The 24,299-nt window shown below is 43.6% G+C and overlaps 1 long non-coding RNA gene across 2 annotated transcripts in view; it reads right to left on the bottom strand.

Annotated features, from left to right (window-relative positions):
• Positions 1 to 584: 584 nt before the first annotated feature.
• LOC107109398 overlaps positions 585 to 24,299 on the bottom strand; it is an 81,698-nt gene continuing 57,983 nt past the window's right edge. For both annotated transcript variants that reach the window (XR_001482473.1, XR_001482474.1), the window contains exons 6-8: positions 13,251 to 13,314; positions 7,188 to 7,253; positions 585 to 923 (exon numbers count right to left, since the gene is read on the bottom strand). This is a non-coding gene — a long non-coding RNA (uncharacterized LOC107109398). The remainder of the gene's footprint in view (positions 924 to 7,187; positions 7,254 to 13,250; positions 13,315 to 24,299) is intronic.

Below are 24,299 nucleotides of genomic sequence, written 5' to 3'. Positions count from 1 at the left end.
TTTGCACTGCATCAGCTAACACAGGGGATGGGATCATGTGGCCACTGAAATTATATTTGGTTTCATGAAAATCTGTATGGATATTAGTAAAGTGCATAGGAACTATTTCTTTCAAGCATGTACTACAGCAAGTTGAAGAAATGAAGCTGCTTTATACTAAGACCACTGATCTGTTAAGGTCAGTATTGTTTACTCTGACTGGCACTGGCTCTCTCAGTCTGAGATCGTTCACAACACCTACCACCTGATCATTTTTACTGGGATTGAACCTCGGACCATTGAACCCACTTTCATTGCATTCCTTACTTACCCTCAAGACAAGTATCCCAACCCCTGAGCATTTCCATTTCCAATCACTTGGATCACTTGGATTGCACTGAAGACTGTTCTTTTGTGTCTGTACTTTGGAGCATTAACACAACCTTTGGAATTTTCCTAAAGTTTAAATTATGAACATTTTTGAGTCATCATTTTTCAATAATAGCAGTAAAAGTAGAATGCCGTGAAAACCCAAATCCTGCTTTTGATTAACAAAACTTTTCTTTATTAACACACTGGAATATGAAGTCTTCAAACATGCCGTGAATTCAAAAGTAAATTACCCAAGACTGTTGCTTGCCAACATAAATATCATGTAAGACTGCATTTTCTCTTGTGGGTGGATGCTATTTTGAATGAAGCGTTATTTGGAGAACATAATTATTCTAATATGGCAATCATTCCATTTTCATTCATTTTGCTAATGCTATTTATCATCTGAAACAGAAGAAAAAGATATCTTGTCAGATAAAACTTCATGAAGTCTCTGTCCTATTTTGTGTCCGTATTCATTGACATTTCACAGCATCTCCCCATTTTTCGGTAGATGTGCCATACAGAGGATTGGCAAAGGAAGCAGGCATTATGTCATTATTGTGGAAAAGCTAGAGGGGGAAAAAACAAGAAGTTATTTCATAACAAAGTGCTAAATTGAAGCAGAGGAACAGAAAGAACAATTTCTAAATGAAGTACAAGCTAATTTGAGGGCACATTTCAGAAGAGCACCTTCAAATAAGACATCCTGATCAGTGTTCCCTCTAAGCTGAGTTAGTGTGAGCTAGCTCACAGTTTTTTAGCCTCCAGCTCACACATTTTTGCCTTAGCTCAGGAAGGAGGGCTCCAGAGCAAACTAATTTATGCAACAGCCAAATTGTTTGCTCACAGCTTTAATGCCAGTAGCTCACAAAGTAGAATTGTTGCTCACAAGACTCCGCAGCTTAGAGGGAACATTGATCCTGATACACTTTATGAAGTGGGCTCTTATAAGGAATTCCTTGGTCACAAAACTCTGCATTGTTCCTGCCACATTTATTGGATTTTCAGCTTCTGTGAGGGCTAGTACACACAATCTATTAATGTGAGCCCACTGTGCAAAGGCTAAGATCCTAATTTGCCATTTCATCGTTATGGCAGCATCTTCTGCAATGGAAGAATGGGAGGAAGATTTTTGCTGATTGTCTGCTCCTGCTGCAGATTCACAAACACAATATGCTCCCCGCACTGTTCCTTTGGGTCTAGTGAATGGCAGGAGCGCCCTTTTGAGTGGCACAGAAAGCTACATGGGAGGGGACTTGTATTCCTTTAGCACAGTGTTCCCCAGCATAGCACCCATGGGCACTAGGGTACCTGCCACCAGCATTGCCCCTACCACTTAGTGAGCTTTTCAGAAAGGGGAGGGTTTTCCATGGCTGCAAGAGAGAGTGCTTAAAATGTGAAATTTGCTGCCAGACAATATAGTGATGGCCACAGAAATAAACAGCTTTAAAAGGAGATTAAATAGATTCATGGAGGATAGGTCTATTAGTGGCTACTAGCCACAGTGATGACTGAGGGTAACCTCCACATTCAGAGGCACTAAACTTCTGAATCCCAGATCCAGGGGGCAACATCAGGGGAAGGTCTTGGCTTCTATGCCCTTTTGTTGGCCCTCCAGAGACATTGGTTGGCCACTGTGTGAGACAGTATGCTGAACTAAATGAACCATTGGTCTAATCCAGCAAGGCTCTTATGTTCTTAGTCACAGCCACAGAAGAATCAGGAGGACTGGTAGGCTTCCGGTTACATTCTCCCTTCAGGCTTTCCTTCTTTTTATTCCTTCATCTCTTTCTTCCTTCCTCCCCCTAGACTTTCCTTTGTTTCTTTTTATTCCCCTTCTGTGATTAGGGCTGCCAGCCTCCAGGTGGGTAGAAATGAGCAGAAACAACTGTGATATGTTATGCCAAAAGAAAAATACGCAGGGTTATAAGTTCTTATCCACTATTTGGTTTACTGTAGAAAGTCAATATCTCAGAAATCATTCATAATTCTGAAAAATTGACTTTCTACAGTAAACTGAATAGTGGATAAGAATTTATAAGCCTGCATATTTTTCTTCTGGCATAATATATCACAGTTGTTTCTGCTCATTTCTACCTTCCTTTCCATGATCTTTCTTTGTGGTCTGCAGCCTCCTGGTGGGGCCTGGGGATCTCCCGCTTTTACAACTGATCTCCAGCTGACAGAGATCAGCTCCCCTGGAGAAAATGGCTGCTTTAAAAAGGTGGACTCTATGGCACTGTACTATGCTGAGGCCCCGCCCCAAACCCCACCCTCTCCTGGTTCCACCCCCAAAGTAGCCAGGTATTTTCCAACCCAAACTTGGCAACCCTATCTGTGATTGTTTTGCAAAGTGATGAGGGACATATTGTGTTTGGCTCTGCCTCCTGAGGCAGCCATTTTGAGATTGGCTCTTTTGTGTAGTGGTAAAGGTAAAGGTTCCCTTGCTCGAAAGCCAGTTGAATCCGACTCTAGGGTTGCGGTGCTCATCTCCGTTTCAAAGCCAAAGAGCCAGCGCTGTCCGAAGACATTTCCGTGTTCATGTGGCCAGTGTGACTAAACACCAAGGCGCTCGGAATGCTGTTACCTTCCCACTGAAGTGGTACCTATTTATCTACTTGCAACTTTTTGCTTTCGAACTGCTAGGTTGGTAGTGGAGCAAACAACAAATACCCAGTTCCATTTGGCTGAACGCCTCTTTATCAACAGTAACTGTAGGGCTGTTTCTAGAGCTCTAGGCCAGGGTTGTCCTGACCTGATTCTGCAGATTCTTAGTAAACCCTGCAGTCCTCCAGGTTGCTAGCAGGAAGGCTGAGAAGAAAAGCACTGAGTCCCTCCTACTCTCCTGCTTGTTCTGAGGCCTACTGGGATAGCCTCTTAAAGAGGCAGTTCACAGCAGGCTCCATCCCCGAAGAAGCCATTTTGGGTTTGGCTCTGTATCTTGCAGAATAGAGTTGCCAGGCTCCCAGTCCGGGTGAGGGTTCCCCAATTTTGTGGGCTTCTCCCCACCCACAAATGCTCCCAAATGCAGTGCAATGACATCACCTGGAAATTATGTCATTGTGTTGCTGCATCAGGGGGTAACACTCTAGTTTTTGGGCAAAACTCTATGGTAAAATTGGCTACAAACTGGTGATGGGTGACATCAGAGGTCATTTAGGGGGGATTGCAAGGGATCGCAGTTACCCCGAGTGAGGTACGGGGGCGGGGCACATGATGAAGCCCCGCCCCCTGCTTCCGGCCACCCCGCTTCCGGCCCTCATTCAGCCAGGAGGAGGCAGGAGAAGAGGGAGGGTAAGTTGCTTCCTCCCTGCCTCTCCCCACCCCTGCCTGCCTGAGGCCAGGGAGGGCCTTCGTAGGGCTTCCTTGCACTCCCGCCGGCCTTGCAGGTCCACCACCGGGCCCCTCATGGGGCTCGGCAGTGGAGCTGCAAGGCCGCCGCCGGCGGCCGGGACCGTTGGAGGTGGTGTGTGTGGCCTTATGACACACTTCCGGTGATGTCAGGGGGTGTGGCATATGCTAATGAGTTATGCTAATGAGTTCCCCTAGCTCTTTTTCAATGAAACGACCCCTGGGTGACATCATCGTGTCACTCCCGGTGACATCACCACGGATAGTACCCATGGATCCCCTGCCAGCAGAAAGGTAGGAACTGGCAACCCTATGCAGAAACCATTTGGGGTTAGCTCCGCCTCCAGCAGAAGTCACTGTGGGGAGGTGATGTCCCCTCTCAAAAGATGCCCACAGGCTCAAAAAGTTCAAAAACCCCTGGAAGCACAGCTCTGCTTTCACTGCTTAGGACCTGTCAGTACCATGTGAGATAGTTCAGGATTAGAGATACCGATTGGCTAAATATTACCCAGTAAACTTGGTAACTGATCAGAGATTTTAACCCAAATCTGCCTAGACAATTTCCAAAACACCGCACTATATTGCCTGTATTTTAGAAAGAATATACAATTTTCTATTTCATGGCCTTCCAGTCCCTTGGCAAACTTCCTCCTTAAGGAGAAAGGCAGTCCACAGAAGAAACAAGCTGGCTGGTCAGCAAAAGCTATTTTTTTACTATGCTTTTAATGCAGCAGAATTCACAACTTTACTCCAGAGTAATACACAAACTATATTGTTACCATAAGTAATGTAAAAGAGAGCCACCACACTTACATTTAAACATGCTGCAAAAAACCCTGTAATTATACTTTCTAACCTGTTTATATGTATGTACAGAGGAAGTAGTGGAAACAATTTAAAGTCTGAATTGTCCAGTATGAGATGATTTTAGAATGCTTCAGGAAAGCAGATGAGTTTGTACCTAGAAGTTCCTACACTGATTGCTGCTAATTCAAATGAGTTAGCAGGATCAACAGGGAGGCAGGGTAATTATGGACTCAGGCAGTAGCTTGGCCCTGCTGTACGAGAAACTACTTCCTCACTCTTTTCCTATTCATGTGCCTCAGGACTATTTTCTCTCCCATCAATAAGGGCTGAATAGTTTTCAGCAGAATGTATGATATGTTTACAATGTTTCCTGTTGTGTACTGGGTTTGATGCGTAGTGAAGACAGTCGCTGAGTGATTAGCAGCTCATACTTTATTGGCACACAACATAACAACCAACAAATGGTCGAATGACCAACTATATACAGTCCCCGGGTGCCACCCACAGGTCCCATTGGCGGGTTTGAACTTCCCGCCACAGTTCCTATAGGTGTTGACTAGGAGTCCCAGGATCCTAGTTCCCATTGTTCTTTTGGAGCCAAGCTCTGGTCACATACCGCTGGTGCCTAGTGGCGGTGTGCGGACATAACATTTCCCATCCTGAAAAACTGTGAGGCACACATACACATGTGGAGGGCACAGATTCAAGGGCCGTTTCAGTAATTTTAATGGAGAATGTCCAATATTGAAATTAATGCAGTACAAATGGGTGTGGGTGTACGTGGTGATGTTCTGTGATATGCATGTCACTGAATTAGGTTTCAGGATTTTTACAGGTACGAAGTAAACATTCTTGCTAATGTGGTTCACGAATAGGGTTCTGCATCATAATTATTAAACCCTGAGTAAGATTATTGATTTTTAGAGGGGGTGGGTTCCCATGGAGGTATGGAAGAAAAAGCACACTGTGCACATTTACTTATGGAAAGAGAAGATGAATGTCAACCCCCAGGCAATGTGCTGTATGCTTTCATTCATTCCAGACAGTTTCTAAAGCGACTGCCAGGCTGATAAGGGTTCGCTTGCTATTACACACTGAGAGATAGCATGCTGTGTTGCACAGCTGAACAGATTGTCCTGTGGTGAAGCCCATGGATCTGGGTTGCCAAGATGCTTGTGGGGAAATTCTAGGATCAGGAAACAAGCAGGTATCATCTCTGAGTTTTGCAGAATTCTTAGACTTATTTCTGTTTGGCAGAGCTGGGGGTGGTGGAGGAAACCAGGGGAGGGGGGTGAAGGAGATCGGCGAGGCCTGGCAGCTGGCAGCTGCTTAGGCCTCGCTCCCGGAGCTGGGGGTGGTGGTGGAGGGGAGGAGACCAGGAGGGGGGATTGGCAGGCTCGGTGGCTGGCAGCCGCTTAGGCCACACCGCTGGTGTCCGGGGATGGGGGGGGGAGGCTTACCTGCTGCTGCTGCTTCCTACTCCTCCTGCTCTGCGTGGAGCTCTTCTCCCCCCCCCTCCGTGAGTATCGCAGGTCTCCTTTCTTGTTACCTCTAATCCCCCCTAAGATTCTAAGAAATGTTCTAGTATCCATCAGAACATGTTTTACTTGATCAACATGTATGCAGTGAAGAAAAAATATCAACTAACACATGACATGGAAGATACTGTTTCCAGGGTCATATCTTGGTTTGCAAAATACAAAAGACAATAATATAAAGGGCATGGGTGGTCATTAGAGAGGGCTGGCCCATGACCCTTTTAAGAGGCTTTGCAACCCACTTTTGGGTCCCGACACACAGGTTGGGAAAACACTGGTCTAGTGGTTACTGTATTTCTCAAGTGATTCCAGGCACTTGGCAATGCGAGACTCTGATGAATTGGCAGCTGGTCTCAGAACTTGAATAAAGGTTTTGGATTGTTCTATTGAAATAAAGTGTCTCTTGCTTGGTTCCATTCCAGGAGAGCAGCTCTTTACCCCAAAGGAGCTTATAACATCTTCCTCTCCTCCATTTTATCCTTGTAACAACCCTATGAGGTAGGTTAGAATAAGAGAGGGACTGGCCCAAGGTTACCTAGTGAGCTTCCAGGGTAGAGAGATGATTTGAACCTGGGTCTTCCAGATCCTAGTAATTACTAAACCCTGAATTTGCACATCATGTAGGGTTGTCATCAGTACCACCTCAGCAAATGCTGAGAGATAGGGGTGGGTGTGCGGAAGATATAAAGTCACTTCTGGGTGCTGCTCTATAAATTTAGAAATTTCCTCAGTCTTTATGATGTCTACCATAGAGACTGAGGGAATTTCTAGATAGTCACCCAGATGTCATAATTTGGGGACATTTTTTCATCCATTCCTCAATTTTTCGATAGTAGGAGATTCAGACTGAGGGAGGGGTTGTGCCTACCATGGACACGCAAATATTAAGGCCAAAGCTGGGGGACTGGATCTCTGGGTAATCTGGACCTCAATAAAGCAGCTAACAGTACAGGGTACTGTATTAATGAATATTACTGAAGTCATTAGCAAATGTAAACAAAACTTTTGCATTCAGACAGAAACAACTCTTTAAAAGAATCAGCTTCTCCCTCAGAAAAAAAGAACAGAATCATGTTTAACCATCCAGGGTGCACAATTCTTAAAAAAAAATTCAAAAAGAAAACTATTCATACATACCCCCTGCTGTGCCTGCCATGGAGAAACACTGATCTGAACTCCCAGTGAGGCAGCATACTCTGTAGACTACAAAAGAGATGCACATTAGCTTCAGGGCAACCTTTTCCAGCAGTGAACAATATTGCCAACTCTAACGAAACTGAAACTTTGAGGTATGAAAGTAAAAACTATTGGGTTATGAAAATAAGAAGCAGGAGACTGACCAGATATGAAGGCGCACAGAGAGTTTATAAAGGTGAATATATACAGATATTTACCAGACCATTGAACAGCATGCTGCTGTGCCTTAGTCTCTGAGAACTGAGTCCCCATAGCTAACTAAGCAGACAGCTATTATGCTGAACTCTAGCCAATCCCTAACAAGGTGATGTAATCTCTAACAAGACCTGAAAGAGCAACACCTGGTAGAAGCACCTGTCTGTAGTTACATGATTGCTAGCCTGACAGCTAGGTTTGACAGTCAAATCAAACTCATCTACAGTAACTGCTTGCTACCTTTGACATTTTGACCCATATCTTAATAAAAACGCACACCATAAAGTACCTCTAGGGAATCTAGTGACTTTATTAGGACAATGGTTTCAAAGCTGACACAGGTCATAATGCTAAATTAGCTTCTTCTTTTTTTAAAAAATTATCCCTGTAGGGATATTTTTTATTTTGCATATACTACAAACTACAAAGAAATATAGGGGACTACAACTAGGGATAAAGAAAAGCAAACCACACTAGACTAAAACCCCAAGAGAAGGAGATCTTTTCACTGTTAGTAAATATGTTAGGACCATTAGTTTTATTATCACAGTATAGTTGAGTTCTTGCTTATAACAATTCGCTTCTTGTATGTTATTTTGTTAGTTGTTATGAGAGAAGTCTTTGATCATCTTCTTATTCTTTGCTTCAAAAGGCCATTTTCCAAGTCCTTCTGCCTTTACTTTGGCTTTCTGTCTCTAAAATCGTATACCACTCTGGCAGGTCCTGCACCCTTTTCTGCCGCAGAATCCTCTTCCATTCCCGAGGTAGCAGAGTCACTCGACTTCGATTCTCCCTCTTTAGACTCATCATCTGTCCCCAGCTGACATTTCAAAAATTCTTTAGCTTTAAAAGTGGAGTCTATCTTCTCCCTTCTATCGTTGATCTTAAAGATGACACCTTCCGGAACCGCCCATCTGTACGATATTCCATTAGTTTGAAGAAAAGAAATTAATTCCTTGTAATTTTTCCTCTTTTGTCTAATTTCAAATGGAATGTCCTTTAAAGTTTTAATGGTTACATTTCCCATTTTCAGTGGAGTTGCTGATGTTGCTTTTAAAATGGCATCTCTGGTTTGTCTTCTTGAAAACTTGACCACTATTTCTCCAGGTAGGCTATTTTTTTTAATATAGTTGGAGTAAGCCCTATAGGCTATCTCCATTTTGTTTACCAGTTCATCCACTGTTAAGCCTACTACTGGAGCGATGATCTCACTGAGCACCCTCTTCAAGTCTTCCCGATCCATTTCTGGAACCCCCTGAAACCTGAGAATCATGTTAGCTTTTTCCATCTGAAGCTGCAAGACTTGATTCTCTTGGCAATTCTGCTTCATTTCCACCTCTCCCATCCTTTTCTTCAACTTCTTACTTGTGGTGTCAATCTCTTTAATTTTCTCATTTGCCTGCTCCACTTTTTTCTCCGTCTCGTTCAGCTGAAGCTGCTGTGCCGCAAAGTTTTTATTCATAACAGTCAATTGCTGGTTAATACCATCGAGTTGTTCCATCACCGGCTTGAGCATATCCACCAGGAGTTTGAGGACATCTGCTCCCTCTTCCGGTCTCGGACTCTGCCTGCCCGGCTTCATTTTAAACTTTCTCTGCTGGGCCACCATCTTTCCCATTTTGTTTACAGTTTCTGCCGCTTCGCCACAACTCGGAAAACTCGCCAAACGACTTCGCAATTCAGATAAGTCTCTCAAAACACTTCCTCCCCTCTTCCCCTTCGTGTCTTAACCGCTCATTCGCAAAAGAGGCAACCCTCTTTGCAATCTCTGTTTCCAATCACGCGCGGGGGGGAATCGCTTTTCAAACTACTCCGTTTTTATTCAGAACTCACGTTCATTGTTGGCCAGTTTATCTGACCACGCTCGGTTTTATGCCATCCCGCTCAATCTCCGGCACTTGTCCCAGTCAGTCCAGCTTATGCTCGAAGGCCACTCAGCAACTGGACCGTCGGGGCAGAGGGGAGCCTCAATTCTCCGGCATTGCACCATCAAAGAGGCTATCCCTCAAAAGCCCCCTGGTCTGGAGCCTATCGCAAAGGCTCCGCGGGGGTGTCACTTGAGGTGGCACCCCTCCAGGCTGCTGGTGTGTGATTCGCCCTCCTCCATTGTGAGGAGAGCATCCGCCATCGCTGTTCCGTCAACCAGAAGTCCTAAATTAGCTTCTTAAATTCTCCTATCACTAAAATAATCAATGGCTTAAGTGAAAAAATCAGGATAAATTAAGGGGTCAGTAGCGGAGTATATACTTTGTATTCAGGGGGTCCTCATATTTAACTCCAGGCATCTCCAAGTGAAGGATCTCATATAGCAGTTTTGGGAAAGGTTTCCTGTGTACCAGAAAGGCAAAACACATTGCATTGTATTGTTCAGGCACTAAATACAGAAATTTTATGGTGATGGGAGAATAGGGTTGCCAGCCCCCCGGGCTGTGCAGAGGTTGTCCTGCTTTTGCAGGCTCCTCCCTTCCCAGAAATGCCCTGGAAGTGATGTCATTGTGCTGCTGATATTCCACAGCAGTACTCTAGTTTTTGGACAAAACTCTATGGTAAAATCAGGCTCAAACTATAGAGTTTTGCCCAAAAACTAGAGCATCACCATGCAACATGGGCAACATGATGATGTCACTTCTTGGTGATGTCATCATGCCCTGTGCATACAACAGAAATGTGAGGAAAGGCCATTGATCCCCCTGCTGGCAGAAAGGTAGGACCTGCCAACTCAATGGGGGAATAAAAGAGCACTGAATGAATGGGGTAGAATTAAGACTTTCATCAGGGACGGTCTTAACCAATGGGCAACAGGGACATCTGCCCTAGGCCACATATGGGAGGAGTCCCTGAGTGCTCTCAACTCCACCCCCTAACAGTTGGGAGCAAGTGGCTCAACAGCAGTGTCCTTTTATGCCCATCCCATCTGCCAGTTTTTGAACATGACACTGGCTTCCACTCACCTCGTCCTTTCTTAGACCCTGGGGGAAGGAGGTATGCACAGCAACAGCAGCAGTGATTCTGGGGCCCGATCCTGCATTTTTGATGAGACCTCCAGAATCACTAAGGTGATCCCAGCCCATCATTCCAAACCCTAAGACTTGTTGAACAAGGCCTGACAATGTCATGGGTGGTGATCCAGTGTGAGAGCCAGTGTGGTATAGTGGGAGACTCAGATTTAAATCCTTGCTCTGCATGGAAACTTTCCAGTTGACCTTGAGCCAGTCACACACTCAGCCTAACCCAACTCACAGGGTTGTTGTGAGGATAAAATGGAGCAGAGGAAAATAATGTAAGCTGCTTTGGGTCCCCATTGGGGAGAAAGGTGGGAGTGAGCACCCGGCCCTAGTCCCAGCTCCCACCCACTCAGCGGTTCGAAAGCCTTAACAACTTGCGAGTAGATGAATGGGTACCTGCCTTAGAAGGCAGGGAGCACCCTCCTCCGTTGGGAGGTAAGGTGGGATTCTAGCAGCGGCAATTTGGCAAGCGTCGGTGGTGGAGCGGTGTGTAATGGTGGCAGCAGGCGAGGTGGCGAGCGGAAGTAAAAAGAAAGATGTAACATCGAGCGGTGGACCGGCGGCGGAGCCAGGAAGCGCAAAGACTCAGCGGCGCAGGCGCAGCGGAGCCTGAGGGACAGAGCCGGAGCCGCGCTGCGGTCAGCGCGACGAATGGCCCGTCGACTCCATAAGACTACCGAAGTCTTAAGGACAGAGTGGGAGGGAGGCCCGAGTGGTAGGCAGTCCCGCCCCAATGATGTATGTGCCCATAGTTAGGGATAATAAACTATGTAAGCCGCTCAGAGACCCCGTGGGAGGGGTTCGAGCGGGATATAAGCTGAATGTAAATAAATAAATAAATAAATAAATAAATAAATGTAAACAAAGTAAATAAATAATTCAGGGATGCCATGGAGTGGGCACTCTGTGATGTCACACTGAAGAGCAGTATTAGTAGTACTTCCACACAATGGTAGGTATGTACCACATAATAACTGTGTGTGGTCACAATAACAGGGCTTTGAAAATATGAACTATTTACCTGATTTTTAAAAAAAGAACATGGAAATTAACTATAAAATATCTTTGAGCTGTTACTGCCAGATTATTGCCTCCCATTTTAATATACATGTGCAGTAATTATTACTACAAGTAGGCATGCATGGAAGTCAGGAAAAGCCATTGTGTGTGTGTGTGTGGGGGGGGGCTATCCATTTCCAATCTGCCAGCCTGAGGCCCTGAGAATGAGCCCAAAACCTGAGTCAGGGCCAGAATCTGGCAATCCTCTGGGGAGGGGACTCTCATAAACCAACTTGAAACAGCAGCAACCATAGTAAGTCTGACGTGCTGGAAGGTTAATTTGTTTAAATTGAACTTAATGTTTAAAAAGAGGAATGATAGCAACTTGCATGTAAAAATGTGTGATTTTGAATTCCTTCTTGAAACGAGTCACTTAAGGAGAGGTGTTCTTTTAGAAAATGAATAAATAAAACAAAAGCTAAGAATTCAAAGGGGCATGGCATATTTCTCAGGAGGCATTGCCCCCATATGCCCCCTGTAAGTACAAGTCTGCACAGTTTTTTCAGTCTGCTGATAAATAAGTAATTTCATGGATTTATTTTAACTAATTTGTAAGTGGGCAGCCAAAACGGGAAAGACAGCAGTTGGAATATGTCCAGTGATGCACTCTTGCAAACCCAGCTTGTAAGTCTGTATATGAATCTTATCTGAAGTTAGATGGGAGGAATCGTTTCATTAAAGTAAATGACATGCCATTGTTAATTTTGCTTAAGCGCTGAGAAAATCTCATTGCATATTCATAAAGAGATAAAAGAAATTTTATTTGTTTTAACAATCCTACACTATAGCACTGATCAGAGTGGGACAGAGAAGATGCAATTGGCTTTGCTTTCTCCTTTCATTCCAAACAGATCTAGATAAGTTCCTTTGATTAGTTGTTTTTGATAAATAGAGTTAATAGTTATTGTAAGTCAATCGCAAAGTAATTGTAAATGTGATCAAGACCATCACAGAGATTTAACACAGAGGAAAATTTCTGGCCCGCAGTGTTCATCTTCTTTTTATAAAACATGAAAGCTCTGTGTACAAAACAGATTCACAATCCTATTTGTAGTGCTTTTATAAGAATAATAAAGTCTTTACGTTGCAATTAGGAAATGAAATTTTTAAAAAGCTCTCAAACCAATGAGTACATTTTGTGTGAAATTTGGTTAAATCAGTTTTATAGTTGTGCACTTGGTTAGCGAGTTAAGAGAACGCTACATGTCCAGTGTTTAATGTTTCAGGACATTCAGAGAAGTTGCAGGAGCATAACAGAAAAGAGGAGTGTGACTGCAACTGCATGAACTAGTCCTTTGTGATTGCAACCCCTCAACTGTACGTTCTTTACTCATTCCAGTAGTGGTGCATGTAGGCAACCTGCACCAGTCCCACAGAAATGCAGAAGCTGCTCAGCGGCAGTGCCTGGCAGACAGCAACAACTGCTGCTAAAAAACAACTCGTGCATCATTGAGACTGGCAATTTGTAGTGGCATTTCTCAGATTTAGCAGCATTCAGAAAAAATAAACTATGCCTGGAAAGATATTCTTAACTTTGAATTGCCTTCAAAGTGGAGTTTACTAGCATGTCAAGTGTTCAGTGTAATAGAAATAGTTCCTATTTCTTTGCAATGCTTGTATTCTTTGTTTAAATACATTCACAATGGGAGTCTCTCACCTCTTTCAATAGGTAATATACTCAGGAAACAATCGCAGCTTTATATTACCCACTTTCAGAAGCATCCGGGAAGCTATTTCCACCTACCTTAACACCGTGAGCCTCATACAAGGGGTTTGCAAAGGCGGTGTTCAAGAACTCCTCAGGTTTCCTTTAAAAGACACAATATCAAGAAATTAGTACATATAAAAACTGCTTCAGGATAAAGACAAGAGTGGAGCCACTGTGAGGAGGGAGGATGAAAATAAATTTTAATGATAGTGACATCCTTGTCATTAGAATTATGCTGTTGGAAATACAATAAAACAAGCAGGAGACCCACAAGGATTTGTGGATCTCATTTTCCCCTCCCCCCATTTCTTCTTCCCCTACCCTGAAAGCTCCCACAGCCTCTCCCCCTTCTCCTGTTTCCTTTTCTCCTTCTCACCCACCAGGCAACCCACCTTTATCTCTGCTCCCCTCTCTCCACCGTTCCCCCTTTCCCCCCCCCTGACAGCTTCTCCCCAGAAAAACTCTGGCTAAATTGTGCAGTCCCAGTCACATTACTAAAGAGTTTCTGTTCTTCAATGACCACATAGGTCCCACAATCCTAGGCAAAGTTGCATCCTTCTAAATCAATTGCAGTAAATGGGTTTAGAAGGGTGCACCTTTCCACAAGATTGCACTGACAATAACTCAACTGCTTAACAGGCCTCTTAAAACATCAGGGAAAAAAGATAGCTAAAGTGAGACGTGATGGAGGTTTATAAAATTATGCTTGGGGCGGTGAAAGTTGAGAGAGGGAGCTTTTTCGTCCTCTCCCATGATTCTAGAACTCTGGGGCAGCCAGTGAAGTTGTTGGGAAATAGATTCAGAACAGAAAAAAGGGAAGAACCTCTTTACTCAGTGAGTAATTAAACTGTGGAATCCATTGCCAGATGAAGTAGTGATGGCCACAAGCATACATAGTTTTTAAAAAGGGGTTAGATAAAGTCATAGAGGAGAGGTTCATCAGTGGGTACTGGCCATGGTAACTGAATGGATCCTGAATAAGTGCTGGAGGCAGTAGCAAATGAGGGCTTCAATGTCTATCCCGTTTGCCCTCAAGGGGAGGTGGTTGGTTGCTGTATGGACCACTGGGTTGATACAACTGGGTTGATACAACAGGCTGCATGTGTTTTTTAATGTTCTTAATATTCAGAATCATTATCTTTACTTTTGTATTATTAAAGGCAGTAGCAGCCTCCCCACTTGGACATTTAATGATCTCAGCATAGATTTGTTTTTTTAAAAAAACCCAAATGTATTTAGACGTGGCCTGCCAGATGAACTTTGTGGTTCCAACAAATAGATGTTGAGTCAAAGTCACTTTAGAAATTTAATTATATGGTTAGAATTCTAAAGCCACAGATTCCAAACCTGCCCCACTGACCTCATGAGGCCTTCAATTTGCAGAGCTATGTCCAATTGACTTCACTGTCAATAGAAATGAAGTAGTGATCTCAGTATTTCACCTGCACAACCCAGTCTTAAGCAATCACTGTCGCAAGGACTTCACTGTTAATACCTTTTGGCGCCGCGCTGTAGCCAGCTACAGTATGAAGTTAAAGTAAACCCTCTGGGCACTGCACTACTACTCATTGCTTTTTTACCATTGTATCTTATTCTATATGTATCTTTTATAGACTATGCGGCAGCAAATCTGGCTTTGTGACTGTTTGCTTGGCAAGGACTAGCCACCAGCCCTGCCTCTTTGATACACATTCTGAACATGTCTGTCTCAGACATTATCATACATCACAATGTCCTCATGACCCACAGGGGTTATCATACATCATACATCACAATATCCTCATGACCCACATTGATAGATATGCTCGGTTGGTTCTGTGCTTAAAGCCTAATTCCATGACTTTAATTCTTTTATTTGGATAGGGCCCATGGCATGTGTGGAAAGAAGACTTAAGCCTTCCTCCCACATTTTCCTGTCCTGGAACAGCCCCACAAGCTGCTATTTGCCCTGCCTGGTAGGCCACATAATTTTTCTTAGTGGGGCAAACAGTAGCTCCCCAGAGCAGTTTCTGTCCTTTCATGCAATAGTAATCAAAATCAGGCCCAGGTATGTCTGGGAATTAAGTTCCATGCATAGAACTCCCAATAGATCCTGTGGTACACAAGGGGGGAACAGACAGAGTTGAAGAAGAGGAGAAGAGATTGGATTTATACCCCCCCTTCACTACTCAAAGGAGTCTCAGAGTGTCTTATAATCTCCTTTCCTTTCCCTTCCCCTCCCCACAACAGACACCCTGTGAGGTAGGTGGGTCTGAGAGAGCTCTTTTGAGAACTGCTTGTGAGAGAACAGTTCCGAGAGAGCTTATAACTGACCCAAGGTCACACCAGCAGCTGCATGTGGAGGAGTGGGGAATCAAACCCAGTTCTCCCATATTAGAGTCCACGCTTCTAACCACTTCACCAAACTGACTCTTTAAGATTTTATTATAATGTACACCTAAAACCTAATGTCAAAATCAATTCTTAGTGACTTGGGACCCGTGTTCCCTCTAAGCTGAGTTAGTGTGAGCTAGCTCACTGTTTCTTAGTTTCCAGCTCACACATTTTTGTCTTAGCTCAGGAAGGATGGCTCCAGAGCAAACTAATTTATGCAGTAGCCTAATTGCTCGCTCACAACTTTAATGCCAGTAGCTCACAAAGTAGATTTTTTTTGCTCACAAGACTGCATGGCTTAGAGGGAGCATTGCTTGGGACTGCATGAAACAACTACTTCTGCCATCTTTCACTAGTACCTTTCTCTTTTAGTCCTGATCCTGTTATTTCTATGGTAACTAGCATGGCAACACTGTGGTAAGGAACAAGATGCACCGCAACAAAAGTCCAGGTAATCCTGCGCCAGTCACAAGAACAATGTGCTCTCTTGGAGCAAACTTTCCTAGAATGGCGTGCACTGCCATTTGCGCTAGCATCAGGGTATACAAACAACTTGCTGAAAAACTAATAAATAATAACAACATGATAAACAGGAGTTTTGAAAACAGGTCCCTTGAAAACAAATACATTTTAATTCTACCATCAGGTTCTGTGGACTATTGGCATTTCATCAGATGCATGGCAGAATGAATAAATGGTCAGAACAGAACATTGGCATTTCATCAGAATGAATAAATGGTCAGAACAGAACAAACACTTATAAGACACTTGTCTATTTTTGCTGTGACAGACTAACATGGCTACCTCTTCTGACACTGTTCCCAATGCAGATAATTGGCTTATATTGCAATGCAAGATCTATGACATGAGGGCAATGATTACGGGCAGGGTCCCAAGCTGGGAAATTTCTTTAAAACTTCTTGGAAAATGACAATAATTGGACACTGGCAATGTAACAGGAATAGCCTCACGAGTCACCTCTTTCCTGACTCGCAGTGGCTGGGACCTTCTTGGCGCTGCAGAATAGCTCACAGCGGCCCTGGCAGTGATCAAAGGAAATGTTAAGAGGATGTTTCCTCAGAGGCATCAAGAGTCTGAACCCAAGTGGCCTAGTACAGTGACTCAGCTGTACCACCTTGATCATTTAACACTAGAAGGAACTGCTGGCTTGGTCTCTGTTGCTCTTTAGCGCCACAGATAAAGATAAGGTGGTGTTGCAGCCACTAGCTCCCAGAGTCAGATAACTGAAGAGGCGAGCATATTTCCACCTAATTCAACAGAGCTGCTAACCCAAGCTAAACTAAACTCATTCAAGCACAGATGGAGCTCTCAGTCTGCCTATCCCTGCATACGTCCTTGCTTGCTTTACAAATTTGCCTCCAGTCCATCATCAATGACACTTACCCACCAGGAACCCCTATGACCTTGATTGTTTTTCCTATTATGGATTCCCCCAAAGAACCAGTCAGCAGTGTCACATGCTGCTTTTTAAAAGTTTAAGACTCTACTTACATGGCTTATAGAATAGCGTCTCGGGCTAATCACATAATATTTCCTGTTTGCTGACATGACAGAGACATTACCCTTATTGGAAATGATAGCTCGTGGTTAGACTAATGAACAGTCTAGCCTTCTGAAGGTCTCACATGGAGTTTGAAGCTGTGTCACCACTTTACAGCACAGGATAAACTAACCCACAGCTCACAAATTTTCCAAAATAATCAGAAAATAGGCCAAAAAATTATACTAATTCTTGTTACTATACTTTGTATATGAAAGGAAAACAGACTAAGCTCCAAAAGAAAAAAGTAGGGATCAGTTTGAACTTTTTTTTTTTTTGGCAGTAGCCTGCATTTTTAGAAAAAACAAATATTTAGAGCTCAGGCAGTATTTATCTTTCTAACATAATGAAAAAAATACAACAGCTGAGAGATGTAAAAGTTGAAGCGTACTGGATCCATATTGTAGATGATGCAGACAAGGATGAAGAAAGCTGTACTGATCACAAACAAACCGAATCAAGAGCCACTGAGTAGTATCCTGAATTTTAGACGCATTTTTAGTTTAGCCATCGCTGCCTGGAACTTTGCTTTATAGTTTTTGGGCTGTATGTAAATTATGGGGGCAGAACCAATATGCACAGTCCAAACACATACACAGAAGGGAGGGTCAGTGAGGGAATGCCAGACAAAACAGGTAAGTTTTCACCTGTTGGTGAAAGACAATGATAGTGGGATACTGACAGATCTCCTTGGAGAGGGAATTCTTTAATTTTGGCGCCATAACCAAGAAGGCCTTCCTCGGATCGCCACCCATCTAGCCTCAGATGATAGGGGCACCCAAAGCAGGGCCCACAAAGATGACCATTATGGCCAAGAAGGTTTATATGGGAGTAGATGGTCCCTTGAGAGCCAGTTTGGTGTAGTGGTTAAGTGTGCAGACTCTAATCTGGGAGAACCGGGTTTGATTCCCCACTCCTCCACTTGCACCTGCTGATGTGATCTTGGGTCAGTCACAAGCTCTGGCACAGCTGTCCTTGAGAAAGAGCAGTTTGTGTCAGAGTTCTCTCAGCCCCACCCACCTCACAGGGTGTCTGTTGTGGGGAGGGGAAGGGAAAGGAGTTTGTAAGCCGCTCTGAGACTCCTTTGGGTAGTGAAGGGCGGGGTATAAATCCAATCTCTTCTTCTTCTTCTTTGATCGCTATCAGAACACTGTTGTATGATAGGCACATTCACTATTTATTAGAATTGGGGAAACCCCATGTACAATTTTGGGAGCAGAAACTGCAAATGTAAATAGCCAAACACAGTTTTATAACACAGGACAAGAATGCTACAGTGCACAAATTCGATGATGATGATGAATCGTCACAGTCAGCTATTTGACTGGTAGATGGTGTTCTGTAATTCAAGATCTAGCCATGTTCTTGGGAATTGCAGAGTTATCTTCATAGGATTCTTGCTGTTCCAAGCAACATTGTCTTCTGGAGTTGAGCTGGTGTCATTTGCTCAATGCCCAGAGTATCCAGGTGCTTCTGGAGACTTCTAGGCACTGCTCCAAGGGATCCGATGACAACTGGCACAATAGTAACCTCCTTCTCCCAAAGACAGTATTTAAAAAAATATATAAACAATCTGTTACAGAACCAAACGTCACAATGACCATCCACAAAACACTATAACCGTATTCGTAGGTCTTGGTATTTGTGATCTTCTCCTGTTCTTTCTTTTCTATTTTTCTGTCTCTTGGGATTGCAATGTTTATGATCCAGACCCTATTTCTGTTTTTTTTCCTACAATTGTGATATCAGCAGGCCCATAGCTACAGTGGGGCATTTCGGGGCCCGGCCCCCTGACTTCCTGCCAAGACCCCACAACTTCCATCTAGCCCTCTGCTGCCGCTACCCCTTCCCCAAGCATGGTTTGCTTCCCTAAATGACGTCAGTGCCCCCTGACCTATTTAAAGCCCCCCTGAATCACAAAATCCTGGCTACAGGCCTGGATATCAGGGGGTGTTATGCTCCAGGTATTCATTTATTTGTAATTGGAAGTCCCAAATAATCATTTTTCATCATTCTCCATGATCTTGTCTGGTTTGTGGTCCCTTGAATTTCTGGCTGATGGTAAGCCATACTTCTTGCAAAGATTCCAGTGCAACAGAGCTGCAACTTTATGGTGAGACGTTCTTTATAGTCAGTTTGGTCAGTTTTACTGCAGGCACTGACCATGTGATCAACTGTTTCATCCTTTGTATTGCAAAGTTGACATTTGCTGTTATCACCAGTCTTCTGTATCTTGGTTTTCACAGTATTCATTTCGCGTGCCTGCTCTTGTGCAGCTAGAATGAGTTCTTCTCTCTCTTTCTTCAAGAACCTGTTTTGGAGCCACTTCCAGGTGTTGTCGTTATCAACTGTATTCTCTATATCTTTCAAATATTGCCCATGCAAGAGCTTTTCCTTCCATTTGTCAAAGTGAGTTTTGATTTCTATAATCTTAAATAAGTCTGCCTTTTACACTTCAGCTAGAAGCTTCCTTTTGATGTTCTCAGTGTAGTCATTCAGTGTTCGTTTTTCTTCTTAAGCTGCTTGCTTAACTTTCAGGAAATTCCTCATTTGATATTAAATGTTCCAATTTCTTCTCCATTTACTATCATTTACTCGTGGCAGTTTTGATAAACGTTATTACAGTTTTGCTGATGCCTATCATTTTTCGGGTTTTCAGGATCCATGTTTGAGGGAATGAATCAAATGCCTTCTTATAATCAACCCAAGCAACATTCAGGTGGGTTTTCCACCTTCTACAATTTTGTAATATGATTTTATCAACCAGTAACTGGTTTTTAGTGCCTCATGATATTCAGAAAATTCCTCTTTGTTCATGTGGTTAAATTGAGTTGTAAATAGGGGTGCCAGCCTCCAGGTGGAGGTGGGGGATCCCCCGATTTCAAGGGCTCCTGCCTGCCATCAGCCAGCAGGGGAAGCCCTGCCCCAAAGCCCCACTCCCTGGAGCACATAGCCCACCGATCGGCTGGAGGGTCCTTTAAAACTTGCAGAAGAGGAAGGAGAGGGGCAACCATTGGCAAATTTGCTGCTTACAGTTCAGGTGCACGTGGCCCCTGCTTGTAAAAAGCAGGGCAGCCAGTGCCTAAACTCCAAGTGGCAAATTCACCACTTGCAGTTCAGGCTGCCTTCCTAATGTGATGACATCACTTTTAGGGATGTCCCCTCCCCCTCCAGGGATGCTCTGCAAAGTCCCCCATCAGCTGGTGGACAGGAGCTGGCAACCCTAGTTGTAAATATTCTTGAATGTAATTGACTACAATTCCTGTCAATAGTTTAAAAGCTGTTGGGAGGCAGGTAACTGGGCAGAAGTTATTATTATTACTCTTATTATCATGTATAGGATAACTCTGTATTCTGCAATAGGGATGGGCATGAACTGGCTCACAAGCCAAAATTTGGCACAAATTTGGGCAGTTTGGAGCCCCCAAACTGATGTTCAGGGAAGGCTGAGCTGAGCTGTTAGGTTTAAATGGTTGCCAACCATTTCAACCTAACTGGTGATAGGTGGACCCACCCCACTGTTAGGTTGAAATGGCTGCAAGCCATTTCATTGGTCAGTTTTCCTTCCCCTCACTTTAAAGTGGGGGGAAGCAAAATGGACTTGTGAAATGGTTGGCAGCCATTTAAACCTCACAGATTATGGGTGGACCCACCCCACTGTTAGGTTAGTTTTGCTCCTCCCTGCTTCAAAGGCTGAAATGGCTGCAAGACATTTTGCCAGTCGTTTTCACTTGGGGAAGCAAAACAGACTTTTGAAATGGCTGCCAGCCATTTCAGCCTCACAGCTGATGGGCGGAACTGCCCCAGTGTTAGGTTTAAATGGCTGCACGCTATTAAACCCATCAGTTTTGCTCCCCTCTCTTTGAAGCAGAGAGAAGCAAAACAGATGGGTTAAATGGTTGCCAGCCATTTAACTCTTCCTGAGCGATCTCCCTCTTTCTCCTGGCTGTGGCAAGCCATAGCTGGTAGAAACTGGGAACCAAACTCAGTGGACTGGCTTGGTTCAGGTTCAGGGGCCTTTTGGCTCAGTTTGGAAACAACATAGCTTCATATGCTTACTTGAATTAGCAACAAAGAAAGTCTGAATTATTCATTCCTCCCAGTTATGTCTATGGATTTTCTGCAAAGTTAGTGAGATGGGTGATGAAGGTGGGATCAAGATGGATGATTGCCCTTGTGTGGCTAGAATGTGGATCCCTACACCTTCACAAGAGACCTTGAAGTGGCAATGGCAGCAGTAAATCATTCACACTTCTTTCACCACCAGTTAAAAAAAAACATTTAAACCCTTCCTGTTCAGTGTAATCCTAAACAAAGTTACTCCAGTCAAGCTGATTGATTTCAATGGGCTTAGATTGGAATACCTCTGTTTAGGATTGCTCTGTTATCACCATGCTTGGCATATTGAGTCTGGATGCTGGAGATCTGGAGATTCAATGCATTTATGGATGGGTCAGCCATTCATTTAAAGGGAGGGGGTGGTACATGATTCCCTCCCTCCCTCTCTCCCTCCCTCTCAGAATAGGAATGCTACCTGCACAACTGACCTCCTTTTACAATGAATTACAGACCCATTTATGGACTAGGGTGACTATATCTTCATAAGCAGGGAAAAACTTGAAAAGCAACAACTGCTCACCAACCTATTGAGAGTAACTTCAAATACATATTTTTAAAAGGTATCAAAGGTTTCTCAAATATAACTGAAGCTCTCCATTAATACCTGTCCTGGTGCATAGCATATGAAAAATCCCCAACCCACCCTGAAGCGTGTTTGTTCTGTTCTCCTGATCACAAGGTTCAAGAAGGCCTCCTCAAGTCAGAGTCAAGTGGTTCTTTTTTTGATTGGTTCAGAATTCCTCCACCAGTATCTCTCATGCCTGATTAGGCTCTTAATATACTACCAGGATTGCCTAGTTCTGCACTTCATTTCTGCCTCAAGCACTTTCTGCCCCTTCATAATGCTTCTAATAGGATCTTTATCTCTTTCATCATTGTCATGTCTGCCTCCATCAGAAGGGACAAATGACTTTGTTGTTTTCCTCCAAATATCAAAGCACTGTTTCACTCCATTTCTTACCGTTCAGTCACCTTTATGTAATATTACGGTTATCAACAGCATTTTTTAGGGTGGGGGAATATAAAGCCAGAATGAATCAAAGCTTTTTATTTCACTGTATGGCAAGGAGGCTTTGCTGGTTAGGGAAAAATAATTCTAAAGATGCTATTAAAAGGTAACATTTGGATGATAAAACAGACTACTTAGGGATGCAGTGTGTCTTTCAATGTTTTCATGAGGTATACATTGGATCACACCTATTTCCTTCTTCCCAGATTTCCTTAAGCCTTTTTCTACGGAACTCTTTTTGCAAGCACAGTTGGTATCTGCCTGAAGCTATACCGCTGCACTGCTCTTATTTGTCACAATCTGCAGAATCATGGACTGATTCCGCAAAAGCAGTTGTCCCACCCTTGGTCTCCCATTTTCCCCGGATGTACTGCTCAATTTCCCACTATTTGCTGCGTGGCTGCATTTTGACCCACATCTCCCCCGTATTCCCCCCACATCTTCTTGATCCTTGTTTTCTTAGGCTCAAGAAGACATGGGGGAAATTGGGAGGAAAGGCAAATCAAAATGTGGCCGCACAACAAATAGTGGGACATTGAGCAGTACATCTGGGGGAAACGGGAGACTGAGGTGGGACAACTCCTTTTGCGGAATTGGTCTCAGCATCTGTGGGGGTGGAAAGTACTGTCAAGTCACAGCCAACCTATGGCAACCCCATAGTATTTTCAAGGCAAGAGACAAGATGAACAGAGGTAGTTCGCCATTGTCTGCCTCTGCGTAGCAACCCTGGACTCCCTTGGTGGTCCCCTATCCAACTCCTAACCAGGGCCAACCCTACTTAGTGTATGACATCTGACAAGACTGGGCTCGCCTGGGCCATCTAGGTCAGGGGCATGGTGACTGTAGGGACACACAAATATGCCCTTTTCTACTTCTTTTCCTTTTTATTGTCATTATGAGCGTTTTCATTTTACCCATTTTTGTTGCTGACCTTTCTAAATAATTTGTTTTATGTCATTTACATGAGATACAGCAGTCATATGCAATTAATACAAAATAATAGTAAAATTATGTCAATCCAATAGGAAAAATCAGTGCCAGAAAACATGAAATGGTACCAATAGAAAAAGCAGAGCTTCTAAATTTGGTTGAATTACTATGAATGGGCACATATACATTTGTTCACATGTGAATTTGCAGAGTCCAGGTAATGCACAGACTTATGCATGTGTTGCAAAGTGGCTGTTTTTCTTCAGTGCAGCAAGCTAATCGCTGCAGACTGGCCTATGAAAAACTTGCCTCTGTGGGTGGCCTGGGTCCTCTGGATTGATTTATCAGACAGGCATAACATGCTTTTAAAAAATTGGCTCATTAGATCCATGGCCATTGGCGTAAATGAATCAATACAGTTAAGTCTGATAAAATATCTTTGCTTTGGCTCCTTTAAGTTTAATTTAACCTCAAGATAAAATGAAAGCTGGATGGACATAAATATTCTCTCGCTATATGCCAATCGGCTAAAAGTCATTATAGGGCATTACCCTCATTCAGTCAAGGAGGACAGCCGCCAGTGAAAGAGGAAAACAGATGCTGCCTGCTAGCTATTTCCTAGACCTGTTTTCTAAACCTCTGGAGCTTTAACTTAATTAATATGCAAAGCCTTCGTGTTCTAATCATTTTGGGATTCCTCACAAAACATTTCACACTGTGCTAACTGGAAGCAATGGAGCTATTCCTATGTCTGTCTTTCACTGTGGCAATGATACATCCTTCTGCCAAGCCACAGGGCTGGCTGTTGCTGAAGTACAGCATCCCAATCCCCTGCCAGTCCCACTCATGCAAAGGACTTTCCCAGATGAGTGGGTAAAGTCTTGACATATCATACACAAAAAGCCCAACACAGACAGGTTTGCTGGAAGCAACACCCTTGCACATTGTTGCAAAATTATTTTTGCACTGTGAAGAAGAAGAAGAAGATCAAACCCGGTTCTCCCAGATTAGAGTCCGCGCACTTAACCACTACACCACTACACCAAATTTGAAATAAATGGTAGGCTAGTTGTAATACAGCTTATCATCTCCT

Source organism: Gekko japonicus, unplaced genomic scaffold (assembly GCF_001447785.1).
Source record: "Gekko japonicus isolate JY-2015 unplaced genomic scaffold, Gekko_japonicus_V1.1 scaffold101, whole genome shotgun sequence".
In the NCBI taxonomy this organism is placed as follows: Eukaryota; Metazoa; Chordata; class Lepidosauria; order Squamata; family Gekkonidae; genus Gekko; species Gekko japonicus.
The sequence above is the reverse complement of the archived record's forward strand: the minus strand, read 5'-3'. Positions and strand labels throughout refer to the sequence as shown.